This window comes from Ambystoma mexicanum, chromosome 6q, assembly GCF_040938575.1.
Source record: "Ambystoma mexicanum isolate Mex_15411 chromosome 6q, UKY_AmexF1_1, whole genome shotgun sequence".
NCBI classification, from domain to species: domain Eukaryota; kingdom Metazoa; phylum Chordata; class Amphibia; order Caudata; family Ambystomatidae; genus Ambystoma; species Ambystoma mexicanum.
The window spans coordinates 1,423,478,234-1,423,496,571 of record NC_090937.1 but is presented as its reverse complement, the minus strand read 5'-3'; the positions used below and the strand labels follow the sequence as shown (position 1 = coordinate 1,423,496,571).

General features: G+C 42.4%; 1 protein-coding gene across 1 annotated transcript in view; it reads left to right on the top strand.

The window, feature by feature from the left end:
- NICOL1 (NELL2 interacting cell ontogeny regulator 1) overlaps positions 1-18,338 on the top strand; it is a 123,482-nt gene that overhangs the window by 21,830 nt on the left and 83,314 nt on the right. The window lies entirely within an intron of this gene.

The window sequence follows — 18,338 nt, the reverse complement described above, 5'->3', positions numbered from 1 at the left end:
GAAACAAATCCAACCAGAACATGCCCTCCCAAAACACAGCAGTTCCTATTCACTTTCCAGTTATTCGAAACTAATGAGAGGGTTGTGCACTAAGTTGCTTATTAAAGCTATCCTATGAAGTATACTTTCAGCTTCCTGTTTATCATGTTAACTTCAAAGAGGAATCATAACTGTTTCATTTCTCCTGGTCCAAAGAAGAGAAGAACCCATGTTACCCTGTAGCTGCTTCCTATTATAAAAGATTCTCTGCAGCTTATCTCATTAAAAAAAAATATATATATTTTATTTTTTATTTTATTTGTTACACGCCGAGACCCTCAGGTATCACGTCGTGGTTACAAGACAACTTAGGAATTGGTCAAACATTGTTACAGAGTACAAAATTAAGCACATATGGCAAGCTAGTACAGCAGAATAAACAATATTTACAGTTTACAGTTTTCACTGGCGTGTTACACTTGCACGGCGGCATGTCACATTGTGCTAATATTGGTTAAATAACCAGGTTTTTAGCAGTTTCTTGGAGCCAGGGAAAGAAGATTGTTTTTTGATATTAATGGGGAGTTTGTTCAGTGTTTAGGAGCTAGAACGGGGAAGCTGCTGCCCCCCGCTCTAGTAGTTTTGTAACAAGGGGTGCCAGTAGGAGATTGTCATTGGATCTTAGTGATCTAGTGTATTCTTTTAGCTCTAGCGTGTTGTTGAGGCAAGTTGGGCCTTTTTTGGTAAGACATTTGTGCGCAATGTATAGTGTCTTAAAGATAATTCTTGCTTTGATGGGAAGCCAGTGAGCGTCCTTCCTTGTCTTAGAAATGTGGTCCGATTTCTTTATTCCTAAGGCTGCCCTTAGGACTTTATTTTGCAGTAGTTGCATTTTGGAGAGGTTGGTATTGGATGTGCCTAGTAGTAATACATTGCAGTAATCCAATGTTGATAATACTAGGGCCCTGGCCCAGGTAAGACTGTTTGCTGGGGTCAGAAATTGTCGACAGAGAGCAATAGGTTTAGAAGTGTAAGCCGTGGAAGAGGCAAGTGCGTTAATATGTTTATTCATAGTGAGACTGGCGTCGAGGTAGACTCCTAACGCTTTCACTTGCTTCAGCGCTGGGATGAAGGTGCCATCGATATTGATAGATGAGTAGTCTGGGTGGAGAGGTGCTATTTTAGCTGGGAATCCTACGATGAGAACTTCTGTCTCTCATCATTAAGACAGAGACTATTTAGTGCCATCCAATTTTGGATGATGACATATATTTTGTTGATGGTCGCGGTATCCTGGTCATAGTTACCTGTGAGTGGTATGAGGATCTGGGTGTCATCCACAAAATTGGTGTAGATGACAACCATGTCGTCTAATGCTGAGAAAAGGAGTTTGGTGTAAGCGTTCTACAGTGCGGGGGAGAGGCATGATCCTTGGGGCACTCTGATCGGAATTGGGATGGGGGTGGCCGCGTCTTTGCCTATGGACACTCTGGAAGTACGATAGGTTAAGAAGGATTTCACCCATGCAGTGGCGTCACTGGAGAAGTTGAAGTCCCGAGCAAGTGAGGTGCATAGATTATCATGGTCCACAAGATCAAATGCTACGGAGTGGTCCAACAGCAGGAGGATGCAGAGTTTCCCTGAATCTCTGATGGCATCCATCTGGATTTTGAGGTCCAAAAGTGCTGTTTCTGTACTGTGGTTCGGCCTAAAGCCTGATTGTCTGGTGCCGAGGAGCTGATGCAATTCCAGGTGAGTTTGGATTTGATATTAAGCTAGTTTGTCAATGATTGTGAGTAGGAATGGGACCGTGGTTATGGGGCGATAATTAGTCAGAATAGTGGGGTCTAGATTTGGTGTTTTTTGAGAAGCTGGGTAACCCAGGCTTCTTTGATGCAGGCTGCATTTGAATTGAAGGAGGAGTTGACAAATTTGGTAATGGTAGGGGTCAAGGTGGAAGCACATGCCTTGACTAGTTTGGCTGGGACGGTGTCTCCTTTGCAGTTAGAGGCTTTTAATTTGGAGATGGTGTCAAATTCAAGTTCTTGGGTGACAGGTGTGAAATGGAATAAGGAATTAGGGTTATTGAAGGTGTTGGGGAGGGGGTTGGGGTCGGGTTATTTTTATCTGCTAATAGCAGTCTTTTGGTAACTATTTTATTCTGGAGCACAGCAATTTTGGAGGCAAGTGCATCTTGTATGGTAGCACACCATTCTTTAATGGAGTTGGTGGATGTTACGGCTGGTAAGGGCTTTTCTATTTCTCTAAGGATAGAGAAGAGTTCTTTAGACTCTGATGCTGCATTGTTGCTGATGCGGGCGTTGTAGGAATTAGCTCTGTGGGAGATAATGGCTGTTTGGTAGGCTTTGGTTGCATCCTTGAAAGCTTTGGTCGAGTCGGGGGTGGGGTGTTTACTGTGGGCGTGTTCAAGAGAACGTTTCGTCCTTCTTAGGGTGACTAGTTCTTAGTTCAACCAGAGGTTGGTTTTTTTATTGACACATCGGGGGTCATTACGACCCAGGCGGTAAGTACGCCAACTTTACCACCATGGTGTAAACTATGTTTACACCATGGTGGATGGCGGATTTACTGCCCATTCCAAGGTGAGTGGGGCGGTAAATCCCCATTTCACATTTTACCCTTCCCCATTCCCATTTCTGCCCCATAGGGCATAATGGGAGTGGGGAAGGCGCTAATTACGCCACCGTAAATTACGGTGGCGTAATTAGCACCAAGGCGGTTTAGCGCCATGGATTTTAACGGCTGCTAAAAGCAGCCGTTAAAATCGGAATCAGGCGTTAAGGGTTAACGACGGCGTTAACCCTTAACGCCTGAGTTGTAATGAGGCCCATCGTGTTTTAGTTGTGATAGGAGCTACTACATCGATAGCATTTGTGCATTTGTGGTAGTACTCAGCAATGGCAGTGGGATCGTTACTAAAGATTGAGTGAGTTTGTAGTGTTTTGTTCAGAGTGGGGTCAAAATTCTCTACAGTGAGCTTCCTGGGGTGTCCATTATTTTGGCCTTAATAGGGCAGGGATCATCACTCATGAGAGTGAATTCTACGCAGTAATGGTCTGTCCATCTAAGTGGAGTAATTGGGCCTATGGTGAGTTTGGTGTTGAGGCGTTTCTACGCCAAGGCAGTGTCAGCCAAATCATCCAGGTATAAATATAATGGTTACGGTTCAGAAAAATAGTTGAAATGTGCAGTGCGTGAGTAATGCAAAACAAGGATTTCTCATTAATGTTTGCCAAGAGGAAACATATATGTGTGTGTGAACGCATATCACAGTTAAAATGGAGTGAGCATCTAACCAAGCAAGTGCAACATTATATTGGCTTGGCCTGACTACTATAGCAGCGTTCATATTGATTTGGTTCTTATAGCAGAATTACATTTCTTCATTTCAAATCAGTAAATACCACCTTATAACATGCATTTACTTGCATTTTCCACCACAGCTTCGATTGACCCAATGCCTTTTAAAATGTCAAAGGGGGATGCATTAGTTGTGAGTTAGTCCTCCGATCAAGAAATATGGTTACATTGGACTGACCTAATGTTGCTTATAATTCCTTGCATGGATCTGTGCCATTAATAAGAGTTATACTTTCAGAATTGCAAATATGAGTTATTAGAATGTGCACAATTATTAATAAGCCATACATTTTAAAACATAGTTTTATATGCATGCAATTTGGACTGTTGCATTGAATTTAATTCTATTTTCGGTTTTCAAATCGGACAAAAATTGAAGCTGATAATGTTTTTAATTATTTGGCACTAAAACACTTTGGGGGTCATTACAATTTTGCCGGTCCGGGAACTACGCTACCGGTAAGCTTGCTGGTACCGTAGTTCCCGGGCCGGCAAACTACGAGTTCTGCTCGTGGGTGCCTTTACGGCTGCCAGATCTGTCCTGGCAGCCGTACCAGCACCCGCGAGCAGAACTTGACGGTAGCACCGGCACTGTTATTAACAGTGCCGGTGCTACCGTGCTCCGCATTCCCATTTGAGCCCTATGGGAATGGGGACTGACAATTACCGGCACCCCGGCAATGGGTAATTACCAGGTCCGGCGGGGTCGGAATACCCTGGTAATTGCCCATTGCCGAGTACCAGTATTTTCACGTGTTTTACCGGCACGGCTACTACCAAACTCGTAATGAGGCCCATTGTTTCTAATGCTGCCCAGAAAAAAAATCTTCTGTTATGAACAAAAGGCCCCCATAATAGGCTCTTTTCAATTAAACGTACACATTTTTACATGAGGTCTTATTGCTCTGGTCAGAGGTTACAGTCTTCTGGAGGCCTCTGCTATTAGAAGTGTACTTTATTGTTCTACCAGACCCTGCAACTATGGCCCCTCCTATCCTCTTAAAATACATGTCCATGAAAATTCTGGATTTGAAATAAGTTAAAGGTTATTTTTCTTGCGTTATGCATGCAATTCTTTGTCCTGGGTACACACTGCTGTATCCATTAACTTCTTAAATGGCTTGGTCACAGTGATGGATAAAGGATCTGTGCATTCATGTCTCATGAGAGCTGACCTCTGCCATAAACATACAGGTTAGGTTAACCAGATTTCACAGCTTAGGTTCCCAGTAAATAACAGCGACATGAGATATTCTGCCCTATGTAACAGAAATGTGCTACTTACCTTCTTTTTACTTATGAACAACACTTATATAATAATTTGTAAATATACCAAACCTCTAATACGATTTACAATATGGCAATAATAACGTGATTGTTGGGCTTCACATGACAGTAATGGCCTAGGGCCCATGTTATATGCCAGAGCGAGCTAGGGCCTTAACACCGAGCCCCAGTGCCGTAACCGGGCCAGTGAAGCCCACCAAACACGTTATTATTGCCATCAGCACCCTGAGGCAAACCCGCAAGGTGCTAATGGCAATTTTAATAAAAATGCCTTTTGTTCCATATAAAGAGTTACCACATCACTGTCCGACCATTCTACTATTGCTATTGATGAGGCTATCATTCTGTGTTCCTGTCCATTCTGTAGATAATCTATTGTTGGAAAGATTTATGGGGATTTGAGAATGAGGTGTATCCCTTAGCCCCATGGTTCAGTTTTCTCCATACATAGCACCGAAAGTATTGTTGCAGGCATATGTCTAATCCGACATCCTGTTCTTAATTGATTTAGGCAGGCCTGGCATCCAGCCTAGGTATTGAATCTGAACTGATTGAGGTTTTCCCCTATTAACTTGACAATCTTTGCCCATTGTGCTATCTGTTTTAAGGATGTCTCAGTAAATGACATCTGTTGGGTGTTTGGTGTATATATATCTATATATATATATATATATATATATATATATATATATATATATATATATATATATATATATATATATATATTTATGTTATGGGCCGGAAGGATAGCTCAGGGGCTATGCGTTTTGCTTGGAATCAAGACAACGCATAGCAATATAGGTTTGAATGCCGGTCTCGTGCTTAAAAACTGGTATCCAGTATTAAGCACATTGTAAAAGAACAATTATAATTAATTTAAGTTGACTTATACCATACACCGTTACAATTGACATGGTCTCCAGGCACTCAAGTGGTTCTGTAAGAAAAAGCATTGGATAGGTTCATGAAGGAAGAGGGAGTAGGATAGAGGTTGTACTTTTCTATTGTTGCTTATAGAACCTGAAGGAACTGGCGTCTGTGCAAGTCAACCCTCTAGGTGTGTTTGGAGCATGCGCAATGGGGTTATTGAATCCGGTAGGGCAACGTCCACTGGTTGGGATGTTTGCTTGTGGCAGTTCGTTTTTATGGTCAATGTGTGCAATGTGTGTTTGTGTGAGGTGCGACTGATCCGTTAGATTGTGTGAGGTGTGTGTGAGGTATGCTGGTGAGCAGCGTGGAGCAGGGAAGGTTAGTGGTTGGCACAGTGTGTTTGTTTTATTGTTGGTTCCGGTATCCGTACTATCATCGGTTATTCTTAGGTCCCAGTTGATATTGCTGGCAGCGTCCGTTTTATGCTAATCATTGTGCGTTGACTACCAAGGTTTTCAGTCATTTCTGAAGATGAGCTGGTCTTCTGTTGTTCTTATCTCCTTTGGGATTGCGTTCCATAGATTGATAATTTTATATGTGGGAAAGCAGTTCCTCCGAAGTGTCCTTTTTTCATATTTTTTCCTTTCGATTTGGAGGTAGTAGCTTGATCTTAGGTTTCTTCCTGGTTGGTAGCGGTTGATCTTGGCCTGGAGGAATTCGGCTCCTTGTCCATGTTGTGATTTGTGGATGATGCAGAAGGCTTTTAAATTAATGTGTTTTTTTACTGGGAGCTAGTGTTAGCTTCTCAGGGCTGGTGTGATGTAGTCTCTTCTGTTTAGTTTCAGGAGTATCATTGCTGCAGTGTTTTGGATGCGCTGGAGTTTTTTTAGTGAGCCGTACTGGTGTTCCAAAGGTAGAGGCTGCTGGCGTAGTCGATTCTTGATAATACTAGGGAGATGGTTGCGAGGGTTCTGTGTGGGAAGGAGAAGTAGGGGAGATTGCTATATAACATTATAAGAGGAACTAACATTCTTACCTCACAGGAGTTTAAAATTAAATTCTTTGTTCCTGGCTTCACAACTAATCATTATCGCAATTTGATGAATGTGTGCATATTTTCTATGAATGTGAATGATATCAATAAATTGGATATGAACCCAGCTAGATTTTGATACATGGATTCCCCTATTTTTTCAAGGTATCTAACTTCTACAAAATTCTGAAAGAAGAAGACCTTCATATTGCAAGTGGTTGTCAGAATTACACTTGGAGGGGGATTGTGGGGTACAGTTTGAGATATTGTCCATGATTTGGTCCAATATTAGGAAGGTTTGAATCTCAGCAAACATAATGCAAACTCCTTATTATTTTACTCATAAAGCCTTTTTAACTCCTTTGAAATTATTTAATTCCAAACTCTCAAATGATGACTTGTGTTGGTCTTGTCAGTTAAATTTATGGTATATGAGTGCTCGATAATGGAAAGGTTTTGGTACTAGATATGGTAATTTCTTCAGCATATTTTCAAAGTATCCATCCCACATTTCCAATGTGTTATTAGGAAGCCTAGCTATTAGCTCAGCAACGATTAAGCCATCCTTCATTGAATCTATATGTATACACTAAACGATATATACTTTATACTTTAACCTATGTATCTTTTACCCCATCTTTGTGTTTCTTCCCACTTTTTGTCGTTTTTTATTATTTTCTTCCCTTATGTCCTATATATTTTATCAGTTTAGATTTGATCAGATCTTTAATAAGATCATAGAATTTATTTTTTTATTTGATTTATTTGATTTTTATAAGGTGTTAATATCGATTCATATGTAAGCTCAACATGATAGCATGCTATGCTTATTAACTGTATTTATTATACGTTGTTCTTGTGCTAAGAGTCTATATTGTACTTGTATTGTAAACAATTCTGAGAATATTGTTTACATATTTCAGCGATTATCATTTGGAACATGTTCTACTGTATCTTGATTTACATATGTGTCCATGATATCTTTGTAGTAACTTGGGTCTGAATAAAATTAAATATTAAAATAAAATTAAAAAACAATAGTTCTGGCACATGAACAATTAGCAGAAGGTTTAATTGGAATTTAATAATAACCCAATCTACACTTTGGTACTACATCAGTTCCCTCCACTTGAGCCCCCTGTTTGCTTAGACCTGAGACCTATACGTCATCTTCTTCCATAGGTACAAGTCTGCATAGAACAAGTGACTGTCACATCTCTGTAGCTCTGCCTATGGGTGGCGCTGTCTGCAGACCTGTGGGGTGTTGTCTACCATCACCAGAGAAGACCCTGAATCATTATTTAACATTTCCTTCCATAAATCTGTGTTTCCGAAAACATAACTTCCATTCCTGTAATGCACCTAGAAGATACTGAGAAAACCCGGCAGCCCAATCCGGAAACTCTTCTGGAATCTGTGTTGCATGCACACTGGCTTCACTGTGACTGGAAGCACACAGATTCCTTTCAATGGACTGCAGTATTCAAAATGCCACAGCAATTATTGTGCTTTTTTTCAATACCAATACTCCTGGTGTTTGTCAGCACTGGATCGTCTCCCAAAGTCCATGCCATAGATTCCCATTTACCAGCCCTGCAACTGATTGTGTGCAGTCAATCATGTAGCTCGATCATGGCTTTACAGCCTACTAGCACTGCTTACTGCTTACAAGCTGCCTCAACCTCCAGCTTCCTTGTTCTTGCATCGCTTTCTGAACCCTGTGTAGATGTAACATTTGGAATCTCTCTGTCTTGCTGACTATTCTGCCTTGTGGTTTGCCAGTTACTCCTCCTCTGCTGCCTTACTCCAATTCTTTATGCCTTGTTCTAGTATCCTGCTCAGTTACCTTGTTCTAGTATCCTGCTCAGTTACCTTGTTCTAGTATCCTGCTCAGTTGCCTTGTTCTAGTATCCTGCTCAGTTGCCTTGTTCTAGTTCCCTTCTCAGTTACCTTGAACCAGTTTCCTGCTTAGTTGTCTTGTTCCAGTAGCCTGCTCAGTTACCTTGTACCAGCTCCTTGCCCCTGTTACCTTGCACCAATTCCGTACTACAGTGTTCTGCTTTCCTAGTTCCTTCTTTGCTATCCTGAACTCTTGTTTCCCTTTTGGAACTCTTAGTGTCTGGTAAGTATTAGATGGTGTCCGCATGGGCTCCTCCAAGTCTTCCTTATTACAGAGGTTGGCTCCTATACGGATGTGGTACACGCAGATGAAGGGGTGACCGAAGATTAGAAACAGTCCTTTCTAGGGCAAAATGGCTTGCTGTCCAGAAAGGAGACATCTGGGAGAGACGGTTTCACGGCCGCCTTCCATAAGTGGTATGGGGAGGTTTTGGCACCCTTCCAGTTGAAACTATTGAACTCTATACTAGATGGAGGGGGCCCTGGAGATGTTCATGGTGGCCAGAGTGATAGTGCTTCATAAAGAAGGACGAGACAGCGAGAAGAGTGAATCATATAGACCTATATGCCTACTGAACTGCAATGTGACATTTTTCACAAAAGTGCCTGCAAACAGATTAGGCTGCTTCCTACCTTAATTGATTCATACTGATCAAGTAGGATTTATTCTTAACAGACAAGGGGTAGACAATATGAGGAAAACCCCTAGACCAATGGCGGCCCACAGTGAAGGGGGGCGGGGAGGAATGCCAACTTCTTCTCTCCCTAGATGCAGAAAAGGTTTTTGATAGGGTGGTCGTAAATGTATGTTTGCCAGGCTGAGGCAAATTAGTTTTGGTCTGTGTTGGATGACGGGAATTGACTCTTTGTAGCACAGGCCAACAGCAGTGGTCTCAGTAAATGGACTGTCATCTGATAAGTTCCCATTGTTGTTTGCTTTGTCAATTGAACCATTGGCAATTGCGATTAGAGGCGACAAGAACATACTAGTATTCATGGTGGGGAATGTGGAATATAAACTATCCCTCTTTGCAGAAGATATTCTAGCCTACCTATAAAGAGTGTGGGGATATGAGAGGGCTAACTATGTGGCCCTCTACCTTAAGCTGCATATGGGCACCACCTCACCATCCTCACCCTCACCCCTCCTTGCCTCCTCCTCCTGCTACCCTCCCCCCTCTCCCTCCTAGCTCTCCTCCACTTCGCTCCCCCTTCCATCTGTCAAATTGCTCTACATACTGTTTTGTTGACTGATTCAAAATTGTGTGATTTGCTTCTTTGTTACTGTTATTGTTATATTAAATGTATCCTGTTTTTGTTGATGTGCAACGCTTTGGCATAAACCGCTATATAAGCCTAATAAATAGAAATACAATACCTCTAAGGGACTTGATATTTGATCCGCTTAGATTACAACAATGGTATGAGAAGAGCCTGCAGTTGTGGGACGATGGGAAATTCATTGGCATTGAACGACTACAGGCGGCCTTGGAGATAGACGTGCTATCCCTGTTTATGTTCCTACAATTAACAGCGTTGCTGACGGGCCAAAAATGGAAGCTGGAGAGGCGTATAAAGGGATTTGAAAAGGTGCTGAATACATAGATGGATATGAAGGGTTCAAATCCAACATATATAAAGAACTATTTGCGACTGGCAGCACTGGAAGGATAAAGGTCAAAGAAAGATGAGAAAGGGACATGGATATGGATTTCACGGATGAAGATTGGGGGTGAATTTGCCAAAACTCATGGAAGTCCTCACTGTCCATGCAGTTCAAAATGCATAGTTACAGACTGCTTCACAAGTGGCAATATGCCCCACAGAAATTGGCACTGATGTATGGAGGAGTGAACCCAAAGTGTTGGAGGGTCTGTGGGAATATAGGGGCGTTCTGGCATGTGTAGTGGAGCTGGCTGCAAGCTCTAACATACTGGAAGGCGGTGTTGGGTTGGATAAGGGAGGTAAAAGGGTTGGAGAGAACCCTGACACCATTGCTAACATTCTTTGGAATGGAAAGGGGAAAGGGGCAAGGATAGGTTAATAGTGGTATCACATGTGGTGAGGAATCTGTTGATGGTGGCAAGAGCTTGCCTAATCATTCATTGGAAGAGGGGCCCATCTACTGACTTACAGAGAATGGAGGGGCAAGGCACAACACATCTATGAAATGGAGTACTTAACTGCCCTGTTACAAAAACTCTCAAAGGCCTTAGATAACGCGTGGTTTACATTTAAGGAGAAATATGTAGGAAGGGGAAGGGGAGAGATGTAGAGGAAAATGGGGATACGCTAATGTTACAATAGCAGCATGAAGCTGAGGTTTGTTAAATGTTGATTGTGATAGAAGGAGGGGGTGAGGGTTTTAATGGGGACTCAGTTGTGAATATTGGGGTATTGGGATTTTGTTTTGATTTTGTCAAAGTCCACCAGGAGGGGAGGGGAGGGAAGGTGGAGGCGGTTTGGAACTGATATGTACAGAAGACAATGGTTATTAAGGCGAACCGCAGGCTATCACCACCCCTTCTTGTAATGTGAATGGGGGTATTATGTTTAAAAATTAAATCAATATATATTTTTTTTAAAGGAGTTTTAACGGGGCCAGTGAGACTATGGCAAGACCAATTAACAAAAAATCAGTGTTTGAAAGAACCAGTGATTGTACCAGTGAATGAAAATGTGAATCAGAAATAAATGGTTTCACCGCTCTTAAATGAAAATGCCTTTGTTTTTAACCTTGTTATGTGCTTGCTGTTTTTAAATTGTTGCTATGTTTTTAATGACCTTTTATCCTACTTCCATTTATTTTGCATTTATTGTGACCTTGTGTTTGTTTGCCTGTTGTTCCGCCCTTTAACTTTGGGCCTAAGGCACATTATACATTCGTAAGCATTTGTGAAATTAGTTATAAATGTGCATCTAAAATAAAGCCTAGTTATTTCACTGAAGTAGCAAATTGTGGAGGGGTTGCTAAAATAATTGCATCGTGGGACCGTTTAACAAAAGATTAATTAGCTTCTTCACGAGTAAATAAAATAAACTGAGTTTTTGCATTATTTAACTTTAAAAAGTGGGAAGTCAATACATTTCTCGATTTCAAGCAGAAAGTCACCCACCCACACGTCTTAAATCCTCAATAGTATAAATGCTATTCTACAACTGTGCATCATCAACATATTGATGCATACACACATTATTTTTTGACACAAAATCACTGAATGGCTCCATATAAAAATTAAAACGGACAGGGGATGAAATTGAGATCTGCGGTTCTCCTAATGGCACTGGGCAAGAGTCTAAACAATCATCCTCTGTTAAAATGACTTGGTAATGATTTGTCATATTTGATCGGATCCATCTCAGTATGCCCATTCTCTGAGATACCGTAGCCAGAAGCACCTCATGATCAACTGTGTGAAACGCTGCCGATAGATCCAAAAGCACCAGCGCACAAGTACCCCTTCATCTAAACTTTTCAGCACATCATCCACAATCTGCAATGTAGCAGTTTCCATACTGCAGCCTTGGCGAAAGCCTGATTGAGAAACTGCTAATAGGTTTTGCCTTTTCATCCATTTGTTCAATTATAAGACTGCTACTCTTTCCAGGAACTTTCCCAAAAAAGGAAGAGAAGTAAGAGGACGATAGTTGAACAAGGAATTCATGTCCAAATTTGCTTTCTTTAACAAGGGATGCACAAGACTTGTTTTAAAAAAATCTAGGTAAAAGCCCTGTTCTAGTGAAAGATGAGTCAAAAAATGGGGCAAAGAATGAAAATATTTATTTTACCTTTGAATCCAGACATGGATCTTCGGTAGGTGTTAATTTTGATATTATGGAACAAATAGTCAATATCCGACAAGGAAAAAGAATCCTAAATATCTGTTGTTTTGCAGGGAGAAGTGTAAGGTCTCAAAGAGGTAGGAGGCACAGGATATGCTTCTATATATAATTTGTACCCAGTGAGAGGATCACGTGTTTTCCAAACACACACGCCATTGGCTGCAGTGCGGGCGTTACTCGCCTGAGAACCTCTCACCTGCAGTGCTGTTCTGCGCTGTTGTCAGCATTTCTTCCCCTTCTGTCACCGGCAGGGGGTGTAGCAGCCACTCAGCCAATGAGGAGGCTTGGAACAGGAGAGTTACCAGCAGTAATTCCCTGCTCTGAGCCGCCACACAGCAGAGGCCGCCAAACTCCCCTATCGAAGAACGAGTTAAGTGTTGTCCCCTCCTCCCCAATTCACAGAATTCCCTACCCACCCTCCCAACCCCACTTACCTTCTTTTCTGTCCATTTTCGGAGCAGACGCGCTGGGAACACTTCTATCCCCAGCAGGTCCGCACCAGGCAAGCGACAGGCTTTTCAATGAAAGGAAGAAGGGACTATACGCAGTCCCTTCTCTCCTTTCCTCTGTGGCAATTTTGTTTGACATTTTCTTTTTTTCTGTTCCAAAACGCCGGAGCATTTCGGAACAGAAAAAAAATGTTCTTAGTACCCCGGTATTGTGGGCAGGGGTACTAATAGCAACAGGCCCCTCGCAGGAGAGGGGCATTACCACTTCAGGAATGCCCCGGGGGCTTTACCTATGGGCCTTAGGGCATTACCTGAAGTGGTCATGCCCCCCCTGCTCGCGGCATATTAGTTGGTTCTCCACTGCTCAGCTGCAACTGACTTACTTTCACACAGAGGCTTGATATTTATACAGTGAGAACATTCTAACATGTCACAATGCCCCTAGTGGGGCAGGAGCCCTTCTTACCTTCAGATTGAAGGTGAACAAACAAGTTTGAAACACAACACAATAAAAGGCAAACACATTTGAATAAACTGTAGAACAACATGACGAGAAGCACCATTATTTGATAGTACAAATGGCATTTCACTCTGAATTTTGGAGATTTTCTCAGAAAAGAAATCTGCAAAGCCGTGACAACTTAGTTTAGTGGCCTTGTAAAGGATTAAGTGCTCTGGGATTTTACATTACTTTCACAGGTGAAAAGGTTTCTTTTGGCTTGTTTGAGGGCGTTTCAGTAGCTGATGCTTTCATAATGTTCTGGGAATACTCTACGTTTTAACTGCAATACAATTGTATTTTCTGCATATGGGCTCACTCGCCATTTGCATTTGAGACTCCTCCATTTGTGTATCTGCTCATTCAGTTCCTCTGTGAGCCACGGGGCAGATGGCTGATTGTGAATTTATTTGGCAAGATGTGGAGCAATCTTATCCATGACTGATCATGTGACTTTGTGAGAGCTAGTAACTGCTTCAGTTACAGAGAAATGTGTCGCATCTAGTTCTAAGTATTTAGGAGACGGCCTGGACAAGTTCATAAAAAAAAAATATGTTTTAAACATGTTCATCTTTTAACTTGTTTATGAATCACTATCCGTTCGAATGTAAGCTCCCAGGATAATACCGTATGATTGGACCAATCTACCACTTGAGTGTCAACATCGTCACAGTTTGTGGACTGATTATCCAGTCTAAGGTATTACATTTATTGTGTATAGGAGTCTTGAAAAATTGTCGGAAAATCACTGTCTCAAAAAATTGAGCTAACATGTTTACTTAAGAGTTAGATAAATGTGCACACGGTAGATTCAAATCTCCCATAACAAAAGTGTGATGTGAGGCTAGGAAGGCAGACAGTATCAAGTCCATACATTCATGAACATATATTTCATGAGGTATTCGTGAATCATTTCAGTCCAATACTTTCAAAGGCAGAGGTGGTCTTTAAGGAGATTTGAGAAGATTTAAAACAGTACTTTATTTTAATGGGCACACCCCCACCTATGTTCTGCACTCTGTTTTCATGAAAAATACTATATCCTTCTGAAAGTAAAAAATCAAAGTTATGTTGAGAAAAAGCATTAAACCAAGTTTCAGTAACAGAAACCACATCTTCCTGATTCAGTACAATAGCCTCAACATGTGGTGCAGCATATCGGGCATTTATTAAAAGGCATTTTCATTGTTTCTTCAATATGCTGATGAAGTATACGAACTGAGATAAGGTTATTTGGATTACAAAGTTTAAGGGTTGTGCGGCACTAGATCCGGCCGTCAGAAATTCGAACCGGTGTCTGAGCCAACAGATTATTCTTTGCGGTTGTGATACACATTGTTAATATGCCACTGCCCCTAACTTGCTCTTGGATTGACTTTGCGTGACTTGCTACGTTAGACGCCGGTCAGCTAAACCAGGCTGCCTGTATGCGAGGTACATCCCTGCTCGAACTAGTTAATACCTTGGACAAACCGGTTACATATAAGTTCAACAATAACTGCGCTATCACACACCCATCGTTGACACCTTGGTTTATGGTGAAAGAGGGTGATGTATATTCACTGTTAAAACTATGCATAATAACATACATAATAATAGCAGTGGTACTATTAAAAAAAGTGAGCTATTAGATCTAATACGTTATGGCCCACTTTCAGCTCTGTCAAAAGAGCACACATGTATCACCCTACCTTACTAACCTACACTTGCTGAAAGGGCCTGTCCACCTTTTAAGCCTCATGTAGTCTAAATCAGGCGCTTTAGAAGGTTATGTCTTCTCTTGACCTTAACAGAAATCCCAATTGTAAATAACAATACAACAGAAGCAGGCTTGGAGGGGCAGGCAATGTAGTTTCCTTTGGTGCAGGGTCATATGGTGGTACTTCCTCAGACCTGTGAGGAGATGGGCTGCTGTGTGCAGGATGCCGTTCTATGATGATATGTGCATTATGGGGACGCTGGCTGGGTGGCTGGGGGGTGTTGCCACCGTATAGTTGATGACTTGTACGTGGATGCTAGTCCTGGAGAGTGATTCAGAAAGTTAGGGCTTGATTTCCTGAAGTACAGTGACATTATACTAGTTGGTTTATATGTTGATGTAAGTCTTGAAAGAAATGCTTAGTAATAATAATAATAATAATAATAATGATGTTTCACTGGATGCAGAATTCTAGTTATTCAGCGTGGTCAGTGCAGTGAACACGTTGAGTTTCATGTGATCCGTCAATCCCGGTCTGGATCCGTGTTGGTTTCATTTTGTTGCTGAGAAGGACTAATGCTGTCCTTGTTGGGTTGGGTTGCATGTGCGCAGTTGATATCCATTCTTGAATGTAGCTGGGCGTCTTCCATATATTGATGTATCGTGATGTCTCGATCTGCAAGGAGTTTTCAAGGTGGATGCATGTAGAGATTAACGATGATGGGTGGCAGCAGGTGTTTGAGGGGGACTCCACATCCCACTGGTCAGTGTAGATATCTGATACTGCCCATCTAGACGAGGTATTAGTAGTTGTGCAGCAATGACGGAAGCCAGTTCTGGACGGTATAGTTGAAGTTCATGCGTGAATATAGAATACAATATCTAAACGGACTACTGAATAGGACACACAGTGGGGGGTACCTACCACCTGTACTGCAATTTCGTTCAGTGCAATGTACTCTGCGTTGATCCTCTGTTGCTCATTAAAACGCTCAATGTGATTTTGTTAAAATTAGGATAACCACAATAATAAAAATTAACTGGCAGGGAAGGATCACTGGGCTGTTAAAGTGCATCACCTCTTCGTTCTGCTACCTCTTTTAGGGCCATGGTTTAATACGGCAACATTCCTCATCCTTCATGTAACCCACTGTGTCTGACCTTGACGCAATACCGCTCAGTAAGCAGACTAGTTTTAAACACAAGCATTACGACAATACCAATGGACGAGCAAGTAGCCTTTGCAAATAGTGCACCAATGGATGGACTTCCTTTCTCTGCAGCACTTGCCAAGACTGCAAAACATAATGCATACCAAATCAAACATTCAGTTTCATAGTCACATATTTCAAATGAAACTCTTTTGAATCTGTGTAAAAGTGCCAGAAGCACATGTGATGAAAAAAAAATGGCATCATTACAAATTCGGGGGTTTGGGCAAAAATGGAGGTACAATGGAATAGTGGAATTACTGCCACATTTCTGCACCACCAGACTCAGAGTTTGGAGGTGAAGTGGAGGAGTTACCCCCAGCATATACCTGGAGGTAAACCCTCCACTTTACCTCACAAAAACAGCAGATATACTGTAGCGGAATTATGTCGTAAATAAAAGTCCTCTTGGAGTCCCATTGACCCCTAGAATTGGAATTAACACTGTCTTACCACCACTCGAAAACCAGCAGTAACTCTACTGGACTGAGTTGCGGTAGTGGTAAATGGGTTTGGCAGTCATTCTGTGGATAAATCACAAAATGGTGTTTTTAAATAACACTACATTGCTTGCATAAAGCTCATCCAGACTTATGTCAGGTGGGCGTAGCCAGTCCAAGCACGTTATTATCCGCTGTCTTTTGGGAGTGTAACATCAGTAAACTAATCCCACCTGACATTGGTCTATAGTTGGAATGATGACTAAGGCATTGCCACTGTAACGACCATCGACATTTCAGTGGCAACATAGCATATTAGTATATAGGCATAGCTCTCAACCATTTATGTCGCAAAGGCGGGTGAAAACACCCGATTTTATTTTTGGCGGGTGAGAGGCCCATTGAAACAAATGGGCGTGAAGTTGGCTTGGCGGGTGAGTCAGCTGTTTACAAGGCGAGTGACACCTGCCAAAAGCGTGTGAGTTGAGAGCTATGATATAGGTGCAGAATGCGCTAGCCCACTGTTTACACATACACATTACACATGCCCCCTCCTCTCTGGCCGCCGGCAATCTCCAACCTCTGCATACATTTTCTCTCCCCCACTGGCAGTTTGATCACCACGCCCTTACCTTTCCTATTTCGGGCCGCTTCTATTCTCTGCAGTCAAAGGGGTGGCACAGCTTCTCCGCAGGTTTTGTAGGGGTGTCTTCTTCACAGGGGTCAACCCCGTGAACACTGTGTGTTCAGTAGCGAGCCTGCCCCCCTCTTGTAATCCCTTACTGAGCACTCTGCGTGGTTAAGTTCAAAGGGAGCTGTGGAAAGTATAGAAATTGAGGGTGAGCGCTTTACGGAAAAACGGATCCCTGCGTTGATCGAGTTCCAAAATCAATAGTTTCTCCTGCTGCCAGTTCCAGGGTTTCTGCAAGACAAGCTCCCGAAATCCTGTGTGTAGAGGTCTGAGGAAAGGATGGAAACCCCGTCTGTGTTGGCGCTGGATTCGTGAAGAATTCACTGAAGCTCTGGTGGCAAGAGTACATGATGAGTCGTGAAACTTGATTGTGCATGGAGTCTTGATTTCATGAGCAAAGAATTGGCAAGGTTTTTGGAGCACCTGTAGTGCTATTCACATGGGGAAAGCCAACACGTGTTTCGACCATGGGTCTTTATCAAAAGATCGACGTGACTGCTCATCTTGTATCCAGAACCCAACCTGGCCAGACAGTGGCTATCCAGCTTCCTTAATCCAGGACCATAACCACAATATATTACCGCACAGCCTTGATAAAGACCCATGGTCGAAACACGTGTTGGCTTTCCCCATGTGATTAGCATGGGCCTTAAACCCAGGAATCGTATATCCCCAGCTCTGAAATCTCTTCACTGGCTCTCCGTGGCTGCAAGGATCAACTTCAAGACCCTCTGCATTGTCCAAAAGGTTTTCTGGGGCCTGGGACCTCTCTACTTCCAACTTTCCCTTCCAAAACATCTTCCTTCTCGAGCTCTCCTCTCATACACCTCCTGCTCTCTTGAGGGTCAGACGCTTCTCCAAGCAGAGAGTTGGGGGCAGATCTATCTCCTCGGCTGGGCTCTCCCTCTGGAACAGCCTCCCTGCCTCTCAAACCTGAGCAGAACCACCTCCAGTTCCTGAAGTAACTCAAGACCTTCATTTTCGCTTCCGCTTTCTCTCTTTCTCTCCCCTGCTGATGCACCTAACTGCTCTGCGCACTGGTCACCCTCTCAACTTG